Raw genomic sequence first — 22,471 nt, forward strand, 5'->3', positions numbered from 1 at the left:
AATAGCAACCCGCTGCTGTCACTAGTGTTCCACATACTGACAGACGGACGACTACAATCCCGAAACAACAATTAGAGGCGAATTTCATCCGGCGTGCAGCTGTTTTCTTCATGTGATGTCAAAAAAGAAGAGGTAAGGTGAGGCTGTGAGGAGGCTGCAGCTCTGCAAAGAATGATAGTGAGGATCAAGGCGCGCTGTCCCGGGAGAACTCATCTGAAGAGCTGGCCCTGAGAGACCGGGATGCTCCTCTAACACACCTGGGGGGCTAGTGAGTACAATCCACACCATCTGTCTTTCTCTTTTGGCTTTCACTTTGGTGGCATCTGTACAGGTTTGGAGCGTTTAGCGTACCCTCCCCTCTTTATCGCCGCTGGATTACTCTCAATCCCACCTGTCTGATCAATCATTCATGTGCTTCCTAGTAAGGTGCTGCATAACCGGTTGGTCAGCGATGTGTGAAAGTTGCCTTGCTAATTTAGAAATGGTGCGCTTGCATATGTATGTAACTTAACGCATGCACGCATCAAGGTTTAATATTATGCGGTGTATTGTGGTGGCTGATTGGGAGGCTGATCGTGTCCCTTTAAAGTTTGGATTAGAGGGAACATGTGTTGCACACTGCGACCACAGTGTCAGTGCCAGGCTAATTAATAAAGGCTTTGTGAGGGGCTCTCCTATCACATGCACTCATCATTAATCCGCTGATGGCCCAGAGGGCGTGGGTAGCTGTACAGTACGTGATGATAACAGAAAGGCAGCAGTCCTACTTATACAGCAGGGACGATTAATTATGAAGCCAGATCTGATGAACTCAGAGACTGTTAGGTGCACACAGAGGCATGTCAAACAGAGAGAATGCCCTTTGATATTGATTTAATGTTTCATTTTCCACCGTTGATTGGTGGCACTGAGGGTGTTTTCCCCCCTCCAGAATGCAACTTGAGTCTGCTAAGATACATGGTTAGCATATTTTAAGTCTGTCTGCTTTGAAATGATGTGACTTCTCAGTATATAACCCTTGCTTGTATATCTAACTCTGTGTGTAATGATGCTCTCACCTGTAATAAGCTGCGGTGTGAGATCCTCGCTGTGCTGCCGAATGTGTGGGTGTGAGTAGAACTTCCACAGCAGGCTCGGTGCATGTAGATGAATGAAACCCACTTACTATGCAGCAAGGGTTCCCAGCTCTAGTGTGTATGTGTGCGTGTATGCCAACTTGTGTGTGCGTGTAACTCACCTCATTACACTCATTGTGTTGACTTAAGCAGGAGGGTCACCCCTGGGGCCCGTTCTTTTGCCTTATTGAGGTGTGATGCCCTGAATTACATCACGCTTGACGTAGAGGCGCACACTGGGAGAGGCATTTCAGCTCAGTGCAAGACTGTTAATTTGACTGAAATCATGTATGAATATGATGTATATTCCCTGCACACATAAGTTAATGCACTGTACAGTCAGCGGTATGAAACTGTCTGCCTCTCACGACAAGTGTGTGTTGTTGAGAGGTGCTTAACTCCTGGATCTCGTATATTTCGAATTTGCGATGGAGCTCCAGCCCTGGTTCGAATTCTGGGCAATTATGTTCACAGCCTGCCCACGCACACTTTGTACAGGAGCTCCTCTATTCTTGGGTGTTCTACAAACCAACAAAAAACCTGTCTCCCTTACAGCATGTGTACGGCATCCTCCTGAGGCATTCTCAATACTCTCCCTGTGTATGTATTAAACATTAAGCATGTCCAACTGCAGGCGTGGGGCTGGGCACTTTAAGGCAGAGTCAGCCTTCTGTGGAGGGTGACAGAACAGTCAGATGGCCCCCAGAGGGCACACAACAATCCTGCTGCTGATGCACCCAAGGCGACAGGACTGGAGCACTCCTTCCTCCTCCCTCCCAACTCATCTACCCCTCGATCCCATCATCCTTCCCCACCTTCACGTCATGGAAGTAAACACGCTCTCTCGGGTTCACCAGCACACCTGCACATCAGACTCTGCACTCTATCTGTCTCCTTTCGTCTCCTGCACATGCAAGCATACATATACATTTATGAAACATTTACTATCTCGTAAAACACAGATGCAGACATGTGCCTAAGACGTAACATTCATCAGTGTCACTTTAAATCATACGTAGACAGACACAAAACACTTAACTTTCTGATATACATCATCATTTTTGTGCTCTTTAATTCTACATTCATGACTGTTCTCTCCAAGACACAAATGCTCAATAATCACCAACAATAGCTCCACATGTCCAATCCAAGTCTACAATTAAATGGCATATTATGTCTTTATCAGGCCTGTTGGCATTAATGCATTGATTTGATTAACTAAGATCCATATAAGTGCATTTATATTTTTTATCCCATTAATTGCATGCTTTATTGTCCCTTTGAGCCTGGGTCTTTGGTTAAGCTACTGCAGCGCCCCAGTGATGTTAATAAAGTCCACCACTACGTCTTAATGTCTTATTTCACTTTAAAAGAAACATCACAGACAGCTCAGCTCAAGTCAAAAGTCATCCACACTGCATTAGCAAACGTATACTCTTTTACTGTTCCCTTATTTCAATTTCAGTCCATAACAAGTTCCTTTTTCTGTGTTTAAGTGCATGCCATAATCTTCGAGCTACCCAAAGATGAGCTTCTGCTGAAATGAGTGTCGCTCTTTTACTGAGCTCCCAGTGGTAGCTGGGGCTGCTGAGGCCTCTTGAAATTTGTTGTGCCTTCCCAAAATTATAAAAATGATTGGCTGTTTATCTTGTCAGCCATTAACGAGTCATTTAAACATCTCCAAGCATTTAGCATATCTTAACTTACATTGGATTGGTATTACTAACTTCAATATCCTTAAGGTGAAGTATAAGAAAGTGGCCCAAACGTCCTTATATTTTTCTGTATGTGGCCCCTTAGTGGGCACCTCTGGTCTAGGCAGTGCAATGTGAACACAGTGATAGAGACAAGACATAGAAATTAATGGATGCAAGTTAATTAATGATTCATCATCAGAAAAAGAGGAAATGAGAAAATTCTGGTGATTAAATATGGAGGAATGATAACTTTCTTGTGCATTTTCAGGTCAGTTAGATTCAGAATTGTTGTACATACCTGCATGTCAGCTGACTCAGTGTACATGTGTTGCTGTTAGTTAGCAAAACATAGGGAAAGTGTATGGATGAAAATGATTATTCAGTTATTCCTCTGCAGAAACAAAACCGAGCTCAGTGCTCATAAAGCTATGTGTGGCTGCTGGTTTGTAAATGCTACACTAGCTAAAGTGTAAACAGACCGCACTAACTAACGCAAAAAAGGCTTCCTAGTTCTGCTTTATACTATACAGAAGTTGATGTCTCAGTGCCATATACACATTTTAGCCAGTTTGTTGAATATTTTTTAATGAACGAAAGCTGTCAGCACCAACTGATGAAGAGACAAGCCTGGGTTATACTTCTACATAATGCCATGTAAGAAAGAAAACTGAGGGGAGAGCAAACAGCTATTAATGCTATTAAGCCCTCTGCTGTCTCTCTTGAGTACAACAGACAGCAGCACATTGTGTTGATCAAAATACAACTGTCTTATAATTAACATATCAGCACCAGAACATTGACTGACAGCTGACAGGAATCCTGATATCATTGTTAAGTAATGTTAACTAGTTATTTCTTTCTAATTAGCACCCAAACTTTGCTGATGAAGACTTCTTGCCCTTTACTTCCCAAATAGCAGCATTATTGACCAAACAACCATAGCTTTGCACATTTTCATTCTGGAAGTTGTGTAAGGGGAAAGATTCTCCACTACTGTTGACATAGCAGTATGTAAACATCATTGAAACAAAGTTCTGGCTCAGACTTTCAGATTATAGTGATTTAAATAGAATACCAGGTGCTTTTAAAGGGCCCAACGTGACAAAGATGTTTATTTTTAGATAATATTTCAGTCTTTCTGTGGTTTTCAGATGGTGTAAACATGTAACCTGACATGCCAGATGGATTTGTTTCACACATCCATCTGGTAAAGTTTCAATATGAAATGTTTGGGAAAAGGCAGAGGCTTTGAAAAAACACTCGGAGTATGATTGGGTGAACGTTTTGTCTGTCACATCTCTACGGGCCAATCAGAGCAACAAAACACGTGACGTAGAAGCTATCAAGCTGCGCGTGCGCAGCTACTGAAGAATAATGCGAAACATGGTGACTATAGACAAGTACTCGACTTTTGTCATTTTTGAGAAGAAAACAACTCACTGCTGTTCTTTGTTCTTCTTTTAACAAAGAAATGTCATCAAATTCTGATAAAACTGGCACTTTAGCAGCATCCACGCTGATCTCTTCCTCCATAACTGCACCAGCTCTTGCTGCTGCTTGTTTACGTCACGACTCTGCTGCACCTGAAAGTACTGCCCCTCATTGCTGATTGTCCTGTCACTTTCTAATTGGGCCCAAACAATTCAGATGGGAGCTTTGCAAGATGGATTCGCCATTGGAAAAACAAGGTAATGGGCGTATCCATCTGCCTTGCAAGGTTAGTAAACATGCATGTTGTTTTGAAAATGCTGGTGCCGCAGAGCTGTGTTCAGTGGTAGCTTCCATTGCTCAAAGCTTTGTTTTTGGCCTCCAGGTTATCAGGTTATCAGTGAAAATGCAGAAAAATGATACTTTGGAAGTGTGTGTTTCTCAACTAGGAACATAGAGATATTAACCCTCTGAGTCCTAAGCTTTTTTTTTTTTTTTTTTTTGTGTCGCCTGGACTTAATGTCATAAAAAGCAATTAAAGCATCAACTCTTTGGTGCACATTTAAGCTCTTTTTTCAGGACAGCCTGGGTGTTAAGAATATGTGTGCTGCAGTAATGTTACTTTAATTCTAAAAAAATTATGGGACTATGAAGACAACACAAAAAACTACATGGTAATGAACAATAATGACAAAGCCTTTCTGCACCAGAGAGTGGACAAAATATTAATTCTGATACTATATATAAATATATATATGTTGTTGTTTTTTTAACAGAAGACGTCCTTGCGCTTCTTTGTGTTAGCTAAATTTGTGCTGCTATTTAAAGCAATTCCTGTCTCCTGCAAATATGCCCAGCCAGACATGTGCAGTTTGGGGTGATGCAACGATGGAACAACCTGTTAGGGGTTGTCACAGCCAATCTGAACAATATGGTGACTAATGCTAAGCTAAGCTGAAATGATCAAAAAAGGATTTAAAAAAGATATTTAACACAGGAGTTACTCATGTTCATTTAATCTTTAAATGCCCCAAAAAGTCCCTCAAGTTCCAGGCTTGCTAGAAAAGGTACCTTAAAGGCTATGAAGGCATGGATAGCATCATTAGAACAGCTCAATGGTAGGCTGCAAAAGGGGGAACAGCAAGTGGCTGTGATTTATGGTTCAAAAGCTATTAAAGCTTTTGCAAACTTTGTCTTTTCTTGTTGTATATGACAACAACGGTCTCACAGTTGAGTGATATTAAAGAAAACTAAATAATAAATAATGTAATAATTTCCATTGCATTGGTGGCACTTTTGTAACCATTAAGGCTTTTCTGCAGGTATTTTTGTGGACCTCTCAAGTACTACTGAATACTAAAACAATGGCAGCCTTTATAAAACTAGAAAAGCACTCAGAGAGTGCAGACCTCCGCCATCAGCCCTATCTCCCAATAGTGAAGAATCCTTTAAAAATATTCCTGGATCCAGACGGTGATCTGGATTACTCCCAAAATCTAATTCGCCGATTACTGTCTCCCCGTTGGGGTGGAGACATGGTGAAGACAAAGCACTGGCTACGCTACTTATGGACTGTCATGGCGGAAGCACCCATGGTCTCACTGGACAACTGAAAGTCATGGCAGAGGGTGAATATTCCTCTGTTCCTCCAGGCATTGTGAGTATTATCGCTACAATTCGCTGTCTTTCTCTTTGTTACGCTCTAATTCGTCTCCTCAACCGGGCGTGTGTCTTTCAAACTCTATACACTCCAAAACTTTGAATAAGTTACTCATGTCTGCCATCTCCTGGTGTAAAGTGGTAACAGCGCAGACCTCCACCATTAGCCTTATCTCCCAATAGTACAGGATCCTTTAAAAAATTCCTGGATCCAGATGGTGATCTGGATCACTCCCAAAATCTAATCAGTCCTTCCTCATGCCATTTCTGACATTTCCTGAAAATTTCAGCAAAATCCGTCCATTACTTTTTGAGTTATGTTGCTAACAAACAAACAAACAAACACACCTGATCACATAACCTCCTTGGCGGAGGTAATTATGCAATTGCATAGCCTAACATTGCAATTGTGATTAGAGTAATTGTGCAGCACTACTGTGTGGTCACATGATTGAAAGCTATGAATACCAGTCGACAGCATGGAGTGTCTGTTTTTGATCGAAACAAAGGATAGTATACTTTATCTAAGAGTATATCTTAGATTTGCTGTTTGAGTAAGAGATTGAAATGTAAATAGTGTTGCACTTCTAGTTGATGCTTGACTCACTGTCTTTTAAACCCCACAGTGTTGAAGGTATGTAATCAGAAAATCGAATGTTGGTGACCTTGCTATTCTAACAAAGTTTTGAAGTCGTCCTTAAACATTCTGCAGCTTGATTTAAATTCTCCTTCAATCCTGAGCATAGCTAGAAATGCCGCTCAGAAGATAGGAACAGGTTGTTTCAAGAAACTTCAGAAACTTCTTAAACAGTTGCTAAAACAGTCCTTCCCTCTGTCTTGGAGGTTATTATACTCTCTCACATAATCATAGTCTTTTACACTCTATCACTGTGCCACACACCTTTATTCTCTTAAAGACACTGCAGTTCTTTCTTTTACAAACTATCATTCTGACTCATAAACACTGTATTGAGGGAGCAGGATAGGGTGTTTGTGAGTGAGAATTATAGAGGACACAGTGCTAAACTGTTATTTAGGTTTTTGTAGATGTCAGTCATTGTCTCTGGTCTTTGGTTGCTGGTAAAAGGTGCAACAGTGTGACGTAAGCTTAACAGATAGTTGAGTAAATGGCGTGTGAATCCTCCATGTGCGCACATGTGTGTGTGTGCATGTCAGCTGTGTGCATAATAGTTCAGGGATCCAGAGGCAATGAATTGGCCAGTCAGCCAGACAGATGTGCCCCGGCCTGGACTAGGAGGGCACAAGGGCCCTCAAACTGGCCTGCCACCCAGCATTAATGCCATGGATCTATGACCAAAGAGCTCAGGGCACCAAAACTCACTGTCTGCATAAAATGCTTTCAATTATTAATGTTGTGTATAGGGCGATGCACGGGCAGAGAGAGGGAATGAGGAAATGGGCACTGAAAAGGAGAGGATAGAGTTAGAAGAAGTCAATGAGAAACCATGAGATGAATGAATTAATGTATGAATGAAGGGAACATTTTTTGAATAGTGTTTTTACTTCAGGGTCATCACATAGAGGAATGAGCATTGATGGTTTTGCCTTAATACCATATTTAAAGAAAATAAGATCCCCATAGTAACCAGAAATCAAAAAAGTGATGTGATGGTACAGCTCTTTGTTGATGCTCTGATTTCTCTTGTCTTTGAAACACACTCTTGTGTCAGACCATCTTTTTCACATCGCAGTACCTGCATTTCTTAGAAATCACCCACTGAATGTCTTGATTTTTCAAACATTAAAACCTCACAGAACCTCACTCATTATTAATTGTTGAATGTACAGGTAGTTTATTATCCAAGATCTCTGTTTGCACTAACTACATTTCAGCTCTCGGCACAGCATTGCAGTAGCTTGCCATTAGAGTGGGAGCTCTGTAATTCATAAGTATTGATTCATGTCTGAGCGGCATTACAGCACAATGTTCCTGAACACGGCTGTATACAGAAGCAAGCACAATAAATAAAGCAGCAGAGAAAAGACAGTGATTTACATGAATATGCTATCAACTGCCCATTATGTCTAATCTGGTACCATCACATGAGCATGCAGTAATATGCGTCTGCTTATGTTCTCAGCAGTCCATTATATCATGTTGATAATGTGCTCCATTTTCTGCTCCCATTTAGCAGCCAACATCATGAACCGAGAGACTCCTGTCCTGAAAGTTGTGCCAGGGTTTTTTTTTTTTGTGCTTTATTGACAACAACAAATTCAGTGTGTGAGGAAAAGGGAGCACAACATCAGGTGAAAGCTACAGTGTCTACGTGCACAGGAACATAACTTTAAACTGACTGGTTTTGAAAGGCTTTCAAGCCTTCCAAGGTCTTAGCAGCAATTTAAGCTTGAGCTAAAAAATATGTTCTCTACTGAGGAAAAAGCCCTTCAACCTTCAGCTCATATTCAGCATCGCTTTTTTATTTTTCTGCCTTAAAGTCATGCATATAAGCTTCTTCAGTTCACACATATGTTCAAGTCATTATTGATTGTGGTTGTTTTCACCCATGCTTCTTATCATATGAACTTTGAGCACATATAGAAGCTGCTGCAGCTTCATTTTGTGTTACAGGAAATACAGCCCCAGCTTTGATAAAAGTTAAAATTTCATTTTCTGTTTCTACATGTTTCCATTCAGATGGACAGAGGAGGTTTTGGTGCTACAACAGAGGAAAGTGTCCAGTATTTGTTGTTAGTCACATGGCCTTGTGACAGACGTGCTTTAAAGCACAAAGGGAAAGAGGTGTTGTGGTAAATTCAGTATAGCTTTGATGCCATGTCCAAAAACATCAGAGTCAAAACAGACATACGGTACAGACGAGGATTAACTCTTTACACAACAAATGCTTCCTGGATTTTCTGAAAGCCTTTTGTAACAGCATAAAGCCACTATTTTAAGCAATGTCAGATCAATCTTTTAGTGTTTATTGACCTTGTAAAATTTGACTTACAGTATCCTGACCTCTTTCAGCTCTGTGAATACAAACCACTGTGACCTCCATGTCCCACTCTCTGTCACTGCCTCAGTGAAAAAGCCTCCCAGCTGCAGTACAGCGGGGCACTCTCTGTATCTCTTCTGAGAAAAGAGCCAGATTTGTTTCCATTCTTAAAGTTTGTCACTAGCCAGATTTGTTTCCATTCTTAAAGTTTGTCACTTCTTGTGGGCGGAGAGGTGTTTATACCAACAACAGTTTAATCTGCGCAAACACAGCGAATCATTGGGGTCTCAATAGCAGAGACAGGATGCTCCTCTTTGCGGCACTAGGGCTGGGTGTTTTATCCTGTTAGATCGGCATACTTGAGCATGAAAATAATGCCTGCTCTTGCTTTAAGGAACGAGGAGAGTTATGTAAGAGCTCTTCATGCTCTGATTTTGGTTTAATGTCATAACCTGGAACACTCTGGCTAAAGGTGTGTTTCCTCAGACTTTGCGTAACACGTCTGTCACACAAATCTGAAATCAGAATACCTAATAATGAACTTTAAAGCCACATGATCAGCAGGCAAAGACAGCTGTAGTTAGCATTAGGCCTGTTGTATCATAGTCAGCAGCTGGACTACAGCTCTCTAGTGAGTTAATATTAGGGCTTAGTCCATAGCCAGCTTTTTTAGCGCTGATGGCGCTTATTTTTAATACAAGACCAATGTGATCCAGTGTTCCGAGCAATCAATGCCTTGGGCAGAAAATGTCTTCAGCTGTTTTGGCCATGCTTAAAATGCTCCTGGTTAAAAACCGTTCAACTTTTAGAACAGAACTGCACTTGTAAATGTCACTTCCCCCTCACTTGCCAGTGAAAATCAAGAAGGAGCAGGACTTCTGACGTAGCTGAAGAGAAATCAGGGTAACTCATCTTTCTTTGCCTTTTTCCCAGGGAAGTTTTTAGGTCTGCAGCTGCTGCCTGTGTCAGGACAGGATTCCTTTATATCGTTTGCATGTCTTCTGTGTAGCATTTCCTTGAATTACAGAAATATGATGTTGCATACTCTATCGAGAAAAGTGGAATCCTTTTTTGTAAAGTAGAAACAAGCAACACTGGTGAGAAGTGCTCTGAAAATGAGGTTATCTGCGCTGTCAGCACTAAAACAAAAACAGCAATGGACACAGGCCCTTAAGGATGGGTCATGATTTTTCTAATAGTCATTAATTCATTTTTTTTTACATGCATCTCTTATCTTCTTCTCATCTCTTATATTCTGTTAACGCCTCTTAACTCAAGAAACTATCAGTCATACCAAACATTGTTTAGTGAAGTATGTCGTTTCATAAGTAAAAATGAACTTACATATGCTGCTAAATCTGTTAGCCTGTTAAAGGAAATTTCTTTAATGTGTTGGCATTAAGCTAAAATCCTTAGATAAACATCCCGGTCCATCTTTGAGTAAATGAGTCAAAGAAAAACACTTGAATTTTTCTTGAAAAATTAACCTTTTAATCATGGGAAGACAACAATTTGAGAGAATCAATCCAAATAGGAATGGTAAGATGTCTGAATGTTTTTTCCTTTTTTGGACCACTCTCCATTACCCCATAGAGATGGGTGTGCATGAATATCCCAGTAGATCAGCAGTTTCTGAAATACTCAGACTAGTCCGTCTGGCACCAACAATCATGCTGGTAATCAATCATGCAATCAATCATGCAAGTTCAAAGTCACTTAAATCCCCTTTCTTTCCCATTCTAATGCTCAATTTGAATTTAAGCAAGTCTTATTGACCACATCTACATGCTTAAAGGCACTGAGTTGCAGCCATGTGATTGGCTGATGAGCTATTTGTGTTAACAAGCAATTGAACAGTTATACCTAATAAAGTGGCTGGCGAGTGTATAAGTCAAGAGTTGAGTAGAAGCCTGATCTCTGGGATGATTTTTAAAGGTGGAAGTCATGAAAATGACATGTTGTAATGATAAAAGTTATTTAATTACTTAATTATCACTTTTATTTTCACTTTACAGGAAATGTCATCACTTAAGATTTTAACTCACATGCATTTTTGATTTATCATTCAAATCACATTCATTTTTATCACCTTGATTTTTATCATTACTTTGTGTGACTTTCACCCTTGAGGCCAATTTCCTTAAATAATAAATGAAAATTTTGCACTGTTAATGATAAATGATGAATGAAAAACAATCAAAATGATATAATTTGACACTATTTTCATCAAATTGCAAAAATTTTCATGAAATCAACTTCAACTTATCACTTCACTTTTCTAATTTGAAAGCATTTTTATCACGCCATTATTCAGTTCATGTGAGTTTATATCAGCTCCACTTTTATCATCTGATTTTTGTCAGTTTCACCCTCCATAGAGGAAGTATGAATTTGTGTCACAGTGAATGAAATAAGTAGGAAAATCTGTTTATATAGCTGTATGTCTTTTAAATTAATTTGACGACCAGCAACCTGAAACTGTATCAAATGAGACAGGACTGCAGTATATTGATATTTTGTCCCAGAGCTAGATGCCATAGTTACATGCCTTGGTCAGTGTTACAAGGCAACTTCTTAAACACTGAAATCAAGAGCAGGCAGGTAGAAGAACATTACATCAGTCATATATTGTGTTTATTTGTGTAACTAGCATGTGTGTTTTCTGCACCTTCCTGAGCCATCTGTCTGTGTTTGTACATCAACAGTGTGTGTTTTTTCACTAATGGGCATCACACTTTTACTACTTACATACTCTGTATGAGGTGTGTCACTATGCCATAAATGTCCCTTCCTTTTAGAGATGCAGACGTCCCGCAGTGTGCTAGCTGGTGGCTGAATACACCTTTGCAACAGTATCTGTTTATTGATTCGTGTGACAGGCGCACAGGTGTTAGCGATGGAGGATCAGCCTCTGCACTCAGAGAGCGCGAGGACAGCGGGGCGTTCATGCTGACTGCCGTGTTTATTTATTCATTAACAGGCGGTTTGCTCCTCAGCGCTGCCTCACAGGACCGTTTTCACCTGTTTCACCTCCTGAGGTTTGAGATAGCGCCGCATTTGGTATCAGATGGGTCTTGAGTTTGCAGAATCACAGGAGCAGCATCCAGCCTTCTTCCTAGCATGAATGAGTGAGTGCAGGGACAGCGAGAGCCAGAGGAAGCAAAGAATAAAGGGTGGAGTCGAGGACTCCAGGGGCCATGGCGAGGCAGATCCTATATTGATTGGTTTAGTAAGAGAATCCTCCGGCTTTTAGTGGTGCTTCTTAATAAGAGTGGCTTGTGGAAAGAGAGATCGCATCAGCTGAACTCCACTCCAGAGGCTGCCTTTGCCTTTAAAGAATAGTTCACAGCAAATATCAAAACATAAACCAGAGATGAGGCTAATCCTTTTCGATTACCGTTTTCTGCACTCTGTAACTTCAGAGATTTGGAAACATGTCTTTTAAATCTGACTTTTTTTGTGAGACCAGATGTAGTTTTAGCTTTTCAAAAGTGATATAAAGGTCACAAACTTTTTCTGCAAGGCCTTTTTTGACAGGTATGTGATCTTCCTATAACTCAAGTATAGCAGCAAAAACTCTGCATGTACCTATCACACCCACAGCGGGATCACACAAAGCCAATCTCCAGTGTGTTTTTACGCCTGTCGCAGCATGGAATTTTTTTTTTCTGTTGCATTGACACAGTCTCTTCTGCTGCACGCACCCTATCTGTCGATCTTGGTGTTAAGTCGCGGCTTCAGAGAAACGCTGAGCTATTTTAGGAGGCAGCAGATTGTGTTAAGCGAGGAAGTGAAGTGACACAACTAGGGTTGAGATTTGCTCTTGCCTGAAAACCTTGAAAATATCTTTATTTAGTGCTCTGCTCCCCAGACACCTTGCAGATTGCACCTTGCCTTGCTACCATCAGGTAATGGGTTGCTACAGAAGGAAGCAGCGCATCAGACCACAGAGAAATAAAACCACACGTCTGACAAGCATTCTGCTTCTTTATTTAGTAAAACAACATTTGTAAAACTTCTGCCCCTATAGGTCAGTTTAATCTTTGTGTTGTATGCGCTAAGAAAAGAAATTTTTGTCATCATCTTGACATTTTAATGTACACATTATTGGACTTGAAGACACAGAGCAGCTCACATAACTTTAAAGACTGTGAAATGTATGATTCTTTTTCGTGGGTATAATTGAGAGTAGAGCTTGTACTATTTTGGGCTGTTTTTGATGATTTAATTTTATTATTTATGTATTCACCTCCACATGAAAGAGAGCTGAGGTCCCTAGTGGTCTCTGTCTTCTTCTCTCTCACACATTTTTCCTCTCTTTCATGCAAACACACACTCACAAAAATCCATATTTATTGAGACATTTTAGATTTTATTAGTTATCCGGCTCTATAGGCTCAAACATACGACCCCATCACTGCAGCAACTTTGGATGTAATCTGACACATGTGCGTCTCAGTTCGTCTTGTGCTTCTTTAATGAAAGCACCTGCTGTGATTGTGCCCTTCACTCACACACCTGATTGATTGTGAGCAGGGGTCTGCCAGCATGTTAGCTGTCACTGGATCACTGCTAAACCAATTAACCAAACTGTGCAGCAGCCCAATTAGTAGGACCTCTGCACTGTATTAACCTAACACATCCTGTCACACAGTGGCATCAAAAACATGCAGCGCCAGGAGGTCAAACACAAGGTGTAAACATATGATTCCTGTCATTCACAGTGTGCTACAACGCCTGTTAAATACGCCCTGTAATTTCATGTTAATCAGAACAAACTGAACCCAAATCCTTTTTGAAGATAAATTCAATTATATTTTTTTTTTCAGTATGAATTTGTGCAACTAATAACATTTTATTTTAGAGGGTATGCATAAGACTGACATGACATGGCACCTGTCATTCACATAAACAGAAGGCTTTATAAACCTTTATGAATTTGGTTATTAAATTGTCGTTTGGTCTATTATGTCACCTTTAGTGCAATAAATTACGAGCATACCCATTTCTACCCACACCCTTGCACGACTGGAAATCCTAAATTAAGAGTGGGAGTTTCCAGTGTACCTTGCACTCAGTCTGGTTGCCCTGCAGCTTTTTTTCTTTCCTGGAGAGCCACATATATAACTGGATCTCAACCCCCTTCCTCCCTTTTGTTTTCAGTCTTTATGCTAGGCTAAGACAGCTTCCTTACTGCAAAAAGAAACAAAAGGGATCAAACAACATGAACTATTAAAGGTAATAGGTAAAGGTAAAGGTGATATAACTGACCAATTGACACTTCATGACAATATTCATCAACATTCATAAAACCTTCTTGATGTTAGTGGCAGGTGTCATGATCAGGACAGTCATGTCAGTCTTATGCATACCCTTTCAAATAACATGTTACCATGCAACTTCTCAAGCAAGAAGGAAAAAAGGTTTCTTGCTTATCTGCTGTGAGGTTTTTTTTTTGTTGTTGGACAATGGACGTGGACTTTTTGATGCCTTTTACAACTACACACTAAGTGTGTTATATTCAAATAGAAAAAATTGCCCTGTAACCCTATTCACTAGTTTACTTGTACGTCTACACAGTTTCTCCTTTTGAACCTTTATACGTACTTGTTGTGAAGTTATATTACATTTAATGTTTTGCTACTATATTTTTATCTGTTTAAGTTTTTAGCCACTGATTATTTTTATTAGCCTCATAATATTTTTATTCTTCATTCGCTTTGCACCTCGTCAGAGTCCTTGACTGTGAAAATGGTCTTGACAATAAAACCCATTTCAAATGTATACATTTTTAAGTTTATGACTTGAGAGAAAAGAAAGAAATCAAATCAAGAAAATAATCTTTGGGACAATAATGCAAATAAGTAGGAAATAATCATGATAATACACTAATTAACAAACTTGTCCTTAATATAGGACAAGATTTACAGATGATATAGGTAAATATTTAAAGATGATATAGGCCAAAATTTATTGATGAAATAGACTACCATTAACTGATGATATAGGTCAATATTTACGGATGATATAGGCCAATATTTACAAATGATCTAGGCCAATATTTACTGATAATATAGGCCGATCTTTACTGATGACCTAGGCCAGTATTTAAAGATGATATAGGTCAGTATTTAAAAATGATATAGGCCAATATTTATTGATGATATAGGCCAATATTCAAAAATGATATCGACCAATATTTACTGGTGATATAGGCCAGTATTAACTGATAATATGGGCCAATATTTACAGATGATATAGGCTAATATTTAATGATGATATAGACCAATATTTACTGATAATATACGTCAATATTTCCTGATGATATAGGCCAACATTTACATATGATATAGGCCAATATTTAAAGTTGATATAGGCCAATATTTACAGATGATATAGGTTGATATGTAATGATGATATTGGCCAATATTTACTGATGATATACGTCAATTTTTACTGATGATATAGGCCAATATTTCCAGATGATATACTGTAGGTCAATATTTACCGATGATATAGGCCAATATTTACAGATGATATAGGCCAATATATATGGATGGTATAGGCCAATATTTACAGATGATATAGGCCAATATATATGGATGGTATAGGCCAATATTAACAGATGATTTAGGCCAATATTTACTGATGATATAGGCCAATATTTAAAGTTGATATAGGCCAATATTTACATATGATATAGGCCAATATTTAAAGTTGATATAGGCCAATATTTACAGATGATATAGGTTGATATGTAATGATGATATTGGCCAATATTTACTGATGATATACGTCAATATTTCCTGATGATATACGTCAATTTTTACTGATGATATAGGCCAATATTTCCTGATGATATACTGTAGGTCAATATTTACCGATGATATAGGCCAATATTTACAGATGATATAGGCCAATATATATGGATGGTATAGGCCAATATTTACAGATGATATAGGCCAATATATATGGATGGTATAGGCCAATATTAAGAGATGATTTAGGCCAATATTTACTGATGATATAGGCCAATATTTAAAGTTGATATAGGTCAATATTTACAGATGATATAGGCCAATATTTACAGATGATATGGGCCAATATTTACAGATGATATGGGCCAATATTAACAGATGATATAGGCCAATATTTACAGATGATATGGGCCAATATTAACAGATGATATAGGCCAATATTTACAGATGATATAGGCCAATATTTACAGATGATATAGGCCATTATTTTTTGATGATATAGGCCAATATTAACTGATGATATAGGCCAATATATACAGATGGTATAGGATTAAGGATTTAAGGATTATGTATTCCAGTATTTACTAATGATATAGACACATTTATAGATGCTAGAGACCAAAATTGACAGTCGATGTAGGCCAATATTTAAGTTAATAAGTATGTTCTTTTTGACAGTTATCATTTTCTTTTATTTTGAGGCAGCTTTGGTTTAAAAGATGATGGAAGATCTGGTTTTTCTGAAGCACTGGTACTTTTCGAGATCATTAACCATTAAGATAATGGATATTGTCTCATCTTAAAACACAGGGTCTGAAAAAGTATTGAAGTTTCAGAAATTTTGACAACCTTAGTTAATGCCTCCTGAACTTCTGTCAAACTTTTCAATTACATAATGTTGTGATGTCCTTGGAAGTGAAAGCTTTAGATCTGAATTGAATTATGTGAATAGCAGCAAATTGAAATATGTGTAACCAGGTTATATATCACCCAACATCAATAAACAGGGGAAACATTACATTGTGATTTTATCCGCTCAATAAAACTTCTGGCTTTCTGCTAAAAAACACACTGAGTGGAGCAGAAGGCATTTCAACCAGATCAAATTAGTCATCTGTGACTTTTCTTCAGTGTCAGAGCCTGTGAGGAGTGTAATAGATGAGAAAGCGTAGTAACTTGGCAGGAGCTGTGCTGGAGTGGAGGTGTAAGGTAGGTGGCCTTGGACAAGAAGTGCAAAGAAAGGCATCATGACTCACCTCAAGAGGAGCCTGCGTACTCCATTGAGAAGCAGCCCACAGATCTCCCCCTCTCCCTCTCTGACTCTTGTCTCCCCACCATCTGTGGTGCCGTGCAGGGTAACATGAGAGAGAAGACAGAGTCGGAGAGTGATGGCAAACATGTATGTAGGTTAACGTTTCACAAATCACCTGGGGTAATGGTTTTTCCATAAGCCGCCATTGTTGAGGCTGACCCGGCTTTTAAGACTGAATCAAATCGATGGCTTCTCCGTCTGAGGCTGGGAGGAGCAGGGGAAGCCTCTCTCTGTCTGCACTGGCACGATAACGCTGCTCAATGGGCACTAACCACCTTTCAAATGGAAATGGAATATCCAGTACAAATTGGACGCAGTCATCTGGATTGTACTGGAATGTGAATGGGAGATGCTAGCGTAACGGGTTAGGGGTGTGTCGTGCTTTCGGCTTTGTTGTGCCGGAGCTTAGCTAAATGAGTTTCATGTTGTGCTTTCTTTGGGGTTTGCAAAAAAATTACACACACAAACAGAAACTGTCGTGCATATTGAAGCATGTGAGATTTGATGCAAGCTTGCAAGTGCAGAGAGTGACTCACCCAAAACCACGGGGGCTTGTGCTTCAGAAAGTATGCTAACTTACAGTATGCACTCATCACAGCGCCACAGCATCATCTCCCTCTGCCTCCCCTCCTCTCTCTCCTCTCATCTCTTTTTCTACATCCCTCTCTCTCCATCCCTCATTAGCTTGCTTGCAAACACACGCAAACCAAGACAAACTCAGGCTGAAGGGGAGGATTCATAAAGTGCTGACACAGCGCTGTGATCAGATTGAGCACCGGCTCAGTCCCGTAAAAACCCCCAGGGAATAGTTGAAAATAAATCACTCATAGATCCTGCCTGCCCTAAAGATTAAAGTGAAGGAAAGTGTGTGTTAAGACGTGTAAACTGAGACAGCTGGGTTTGTCTGTGTTTGTCCTTGTGTATGATTTTACAGTGTTTGCGTGCAGTGCTTGTGTCCATGTACGACTTACTGACTGTAAAGCTAATGAAAAGAGCCACTAGGCGGGTGTGTGGTGGTAAATGGTTGCATGGAAGTGTCGACATGTGTAACTGCTTCAATTGGCTCTCCGGAGTTTGTCCTCTGGGAAATAAGGAGAGCAGCACAAGCACAGATAGGCGGCCACTGACAAAGAGTTATAATTCTGTCCTCTCTGTGCACGTTTTCACTTGTTTCAAGTCAAAAAGACATGTCAGGAGGTCGAAGCAATCTGCAAACTGTGCAAAACATTTTTTAAAACACTTTCTCTTTTTCTTCTCTTTTCTCTCTCTTTTATTTTAATAACAAGACCAAAAGCTACACAGAGCAACAACAGAAACAATAACTTGATACCTGGACAATTAAAATAGAACAGTTATTGATTAATGATGAAAGTTTGAAGTGGAAATAATTTGAGATTAAGAACAAAACATAATAAATTAAGGCATATGTGACCAATTATAAGAGTGTGCATATTCAGGGGAATGTGTCAAAGGCAGATATGTTAACTCTTAGAGCTCATGCAGCATGGATCCGTGCCACAGGCACACCCCTTTGTAAATTGCTTTTTAACTTTTAAACCGTAAGTCATAGACACCAACTTAATTTTTCCTGTAGAACCCCTGTGTTGTGCCTTTCTAAATATGTACTTCATGCATGTATCTCTTACGGAACATTTTCTAGTGAGCCTGGAACTTGGCTAACTTCCTGTGGTCTCTGAGAATAACATTGTCATATATAAGAAGAAGTGAAACAGTTTTGACAAACGTTAATAACTTTTGAACCATAAGTCAAGACATTTACTCTGAAAACTGATCATTTTGCCGTTTGTTTGCTACCCTCGATGTCTCTGTAGCCCTGAAGGATGCCGATCTAGCGAGCCCCGAACTTCGGTGACTTTTCAGGGTTTTTAAAGATTAAATCCACGGCATCCGATAAAAGCATATTTTTGTCCATTTTTAATCCATTTTCGATCATTTACTTTGGCTTTCTTGGGTAGCGCCATATTTGTTGAGGGCAACATTTAAATGCAATGCATTGTGGGAGGGGCTGTCCTCCAATAGCAAGATGTTGCGTCTTTACTGCTTAAAGGAATGGCACAACTGAATCCAACTGCAAAAAAGCCGTGGACTTTTTTTGTATAGATGTAAATATTTTGAAAACCGTTAGTCACAGAATATTTTTTCTTTCACAATTTTGTCCCAAAGAGATACACGAACAAGTCGTTGCAAAAAAAAGCTTAGTCACTAATGTTTACTGTGTGTTATCAATAAATATTTGAGTTTCATATTCCGATTTGTTTTTTCTTTTGTCTTTAGAGTCCTATAACTTTATCAAAATTCATGTGAAATTACTGTACTAGATATATTCTTAAAGCCCAGGTAAATTCAGTCTGCAGATTTTGGATGGATGGATTCTGAGTGATTAGAACAACAGGCTCATCCTCACATCTTATTTTCATTGCAGAATGAAACGTATCGTATTGCATTGTATCATGTCATGTTGTATCATATATCATGTTATACCATATTGTGTCACATCATCATGCATCTGATCTTATCTTAGCTTATCTTACCTTATCTTATCTTGTCTTGTCCCTCCCCTATGCATCATCATTCTCTGTACAAGTATTTAAATTCTGAAATGAGGATTTCTTTTCATTTGCTGTGTTTTTATGAATATGCATTTAACTAGGTGTCATTTTTAACAGTGTCTATGTGTATTTGTTTTTGTTTACCTGCAGCATGTGTGCATATGCAGGCTTATTTTTGTGTCTTTGGGCTCTGTGTTTGTGCGTTGTGTTTATTCAAGACTTTCTGGGACTCCATATGGTGTCAGGGGTGATAAATGTGCTCTGGGGGCAGCACTCAGCAGCTGTTTATGGACTCATGGCAGAACACACTGAACCTCAGCCCGCGGCCTGTACACTCTGATGTGTAAAGGTCTGAGGCCAAGTGGGTGTTTACCTGCAAACCGCATCACATACTGCACAGGAGACTCCCTATGTTGTGGGTGTATTTTCACCCTTAGTGACATCTTAATGTCTTCCGCCAATGAAACACTGACTTGCAAAAGGCACTGAATAAATAGTGTTGGAATAATAAGTAGCGGCTTAAACTAGTGACTCAGGATGTTCTGCTTTAGTTTCAAACCACAGGAGCAAGACTGTACAAGGTGCTTAAAACCCCTCCTGTGCAGAAAGGTTAGCTGAGTTTCAGTTTTGCTGCTAATTCAAACTGTCTTTTTCTTTGTAACAGTTTATTGAGCTAGAGAGGATTGGAAGCTGCAGTTGGCTTAGAGAGAAGATAAGGGAACTAATTCCTTCCCTCTTCTGCTGCTGCTCTTTGATCCTCACCTCCCGCTTCATATCTCTTTGATTGCCATGTTTATGACAGCTCCTTTGCCTTTTTTCTGCTCTTGCTCTCTTTCCTCTCCTACTGTGTGGTGTGGCATGTCAGCGGTTCATCTTCTGCTGGTGGTCCTCTCACACACGTGCACGCACTGTGAGGCCCTCATAGACATGCATGCATAGAGAATGCACAATCTGAGCAACACACATCAGGCGCTCCCTCCCTCATAGAGGTAAAGTGAGTGCACCAGCATCCATGATGAATAATTGAGTTATCTGGCTCCGCGCAGAAATAGCAATCTCCTCGCACAAGTGTGAAAACATCACTCGCCACCCGAGACCTGGGAACGAGTGATGCCACGTGGGTCTGCACGTGCATGTTTCTGTTTGTGCTCAGCGTGTCTGACTTTTGTGTATCTGTTCAATGTGAACATCTCTATTTAAAAGATTTTACTCTGATGCTGTGACATTTGACTGACACGCAAGGCTAAGAAGCAAAAATGTCAAATATATTTTAAATTAAAAATAGGCAGGTGCATACTGAGCCTCTCCCATGAGCCATTATTTTTTTCATTGTTCTGAGTAGTGATTGTGATCCCTGAAGACTGACATAAATGATTTGTGGGAGCATGGGACTCTGGGAATACTTTTGACTTTGCAGCAAGCATTGCGGATGTATTTTTGCAATTTAGGCATGACGTGGCTGACAGATTTGGATGTGCAGATGTTTCCTGAAATTGATTGATTCATTCCTCTCTGACATATTTGTACTAAACTGTTGAGTTGCAGGACTTTCAGTATGGTTCAGACATGTACTAATCTGACCAAGTATGAAACAAACACTTCATATCTTAGTTTCCACACAGACTGCAGGAGTGCAACAGACACAGCATCATGGCAACCACAACAAAAAAGAAGCAATAGCCTGAAGTTACCTGCTCTTGTTAAGGCCTCCTGCTTTAGAACCCTTTGGTTTCCCAGTGAAATGTAACAACAGACAAAGATGGGTGCTGGTATGATCAGTTGGTAGGGCAGGCACCCATCTACAGAGGCTACAGTCCTCAATGCCAGGGCTTTCTGTTGCCATTTTTGGGCCCTAAGCAGGATTACAATTTGGTACCCCCATCCCCAGCTCTTTGCAAGGAAGTTCACTCTCTAATAAGATTTTTGTTCTGTTTTATGCCTGTAGAAAGAAACATTTTTCATGTGAAATGATAAACAGGATTTCAGTAGAGACCTTTCATCATGGTTTGAGCGAATGGGTGTGCAAATACATGAGGATTAATGGGCCCATTTACTCTGATATATGACAGGAAGAGACACAGGCTACAAAAAGTTAAATAACTTTTGAATCATAGCCACTTACTGTGATGTATCCCTCTGTGTCACTGCAGACAGGAACTGCTTTGAATAATAGCTCAAATAAAGCTAAGACAAAAAAGCACAAGGTCTTATTTTTTAAAAGTGCAAGTATTTTGAAGGCTTTTGTCACAGAATGATTATATTTTAACTTTTTGGCCCCCAAGAGATGGAGAAAAAAGTTTGTGCGAAAAAGTCTTAGCCAATATTGTTTATTGTATGTCACACATAAAAATCTTTCAATTTCTGTTTAGTTTTTTCTTTTGTCTTCATATTCCCATAACTTTTTTAATTTAAGTGACAGTACTGCAGCACACATATTCTTAAAGCCCAGGTTGTCCTGAAAAAGAAAGATGTTTGGAGCAGTAGGAGGTCTCCCCAGGATTTTTTAATTTGAAATGTGTACCTGAAATTTGCTTCAGATCCTGTATATTTTAATTTTTAATGTAGAAAGTTGGAATTTCTATGCATTTCTTTGATCACTAGTATAATGAAATACATTGTAATTATCATTATTACCTGTATTATTTATTATCCGTAGCTGACTTTCCTAATTCACAGGCACAATGTGACACAGTGTTTTCCTGCAATTTTTAGCCTTTATCAACTACCACTGTCTGTTTTTCATCCCTTTCTTTATACTGCACTGCTCCATCTCTCTCCACTGTATCAAATCTCAGTTTAATTACAAGTCATATAAGTTAAAAAATACTCATTTTGTTGCGATATCCATTTTTCTCACACAATAAAAAAACTCATTCACTGCCTACAGTAATCCCAAGATCAGTGTTAGTAGTCCTATCTACAACAAAGGGCTGAAACATGATCAGTAATGTCTACTATCATCTGATGGCAGC

The 22,471-nt window shown here is 39.4% G+C and overlaps 1 protein-coding gene across 1 annotated transcript in view; it reads left to right on the plus strand.

Moving 5' to 3' along the window:
* Window positions 1–22,471, plus strand: part of LOC121517332 — a 69,062-nt gene continuing 46,591 nt past the window's right edge. Inside the window, exon 1 of the mRNA XM_041799036.1 lies at window positions 1–268. The gene's annotated coding sequence lies outside the window, so the exon portion shown is untranslated. The remainder of the gene's footprint in view (window positions 269–22,471) is intronic.

Source organism: Cheilinus undulatus, linkage group 11, assembly GCF_018320785.1.
Source record: "Cheilinus undulatus linkage group 11, ASM1832078v1, whole genome shotgun sequence".
Taxonomy (NCBI): Eukaryota; Metazoa; Chordata; class Actinopteri; order Labriformes; family Labridae; genus Cheilinus; species Cheilinus undulatus.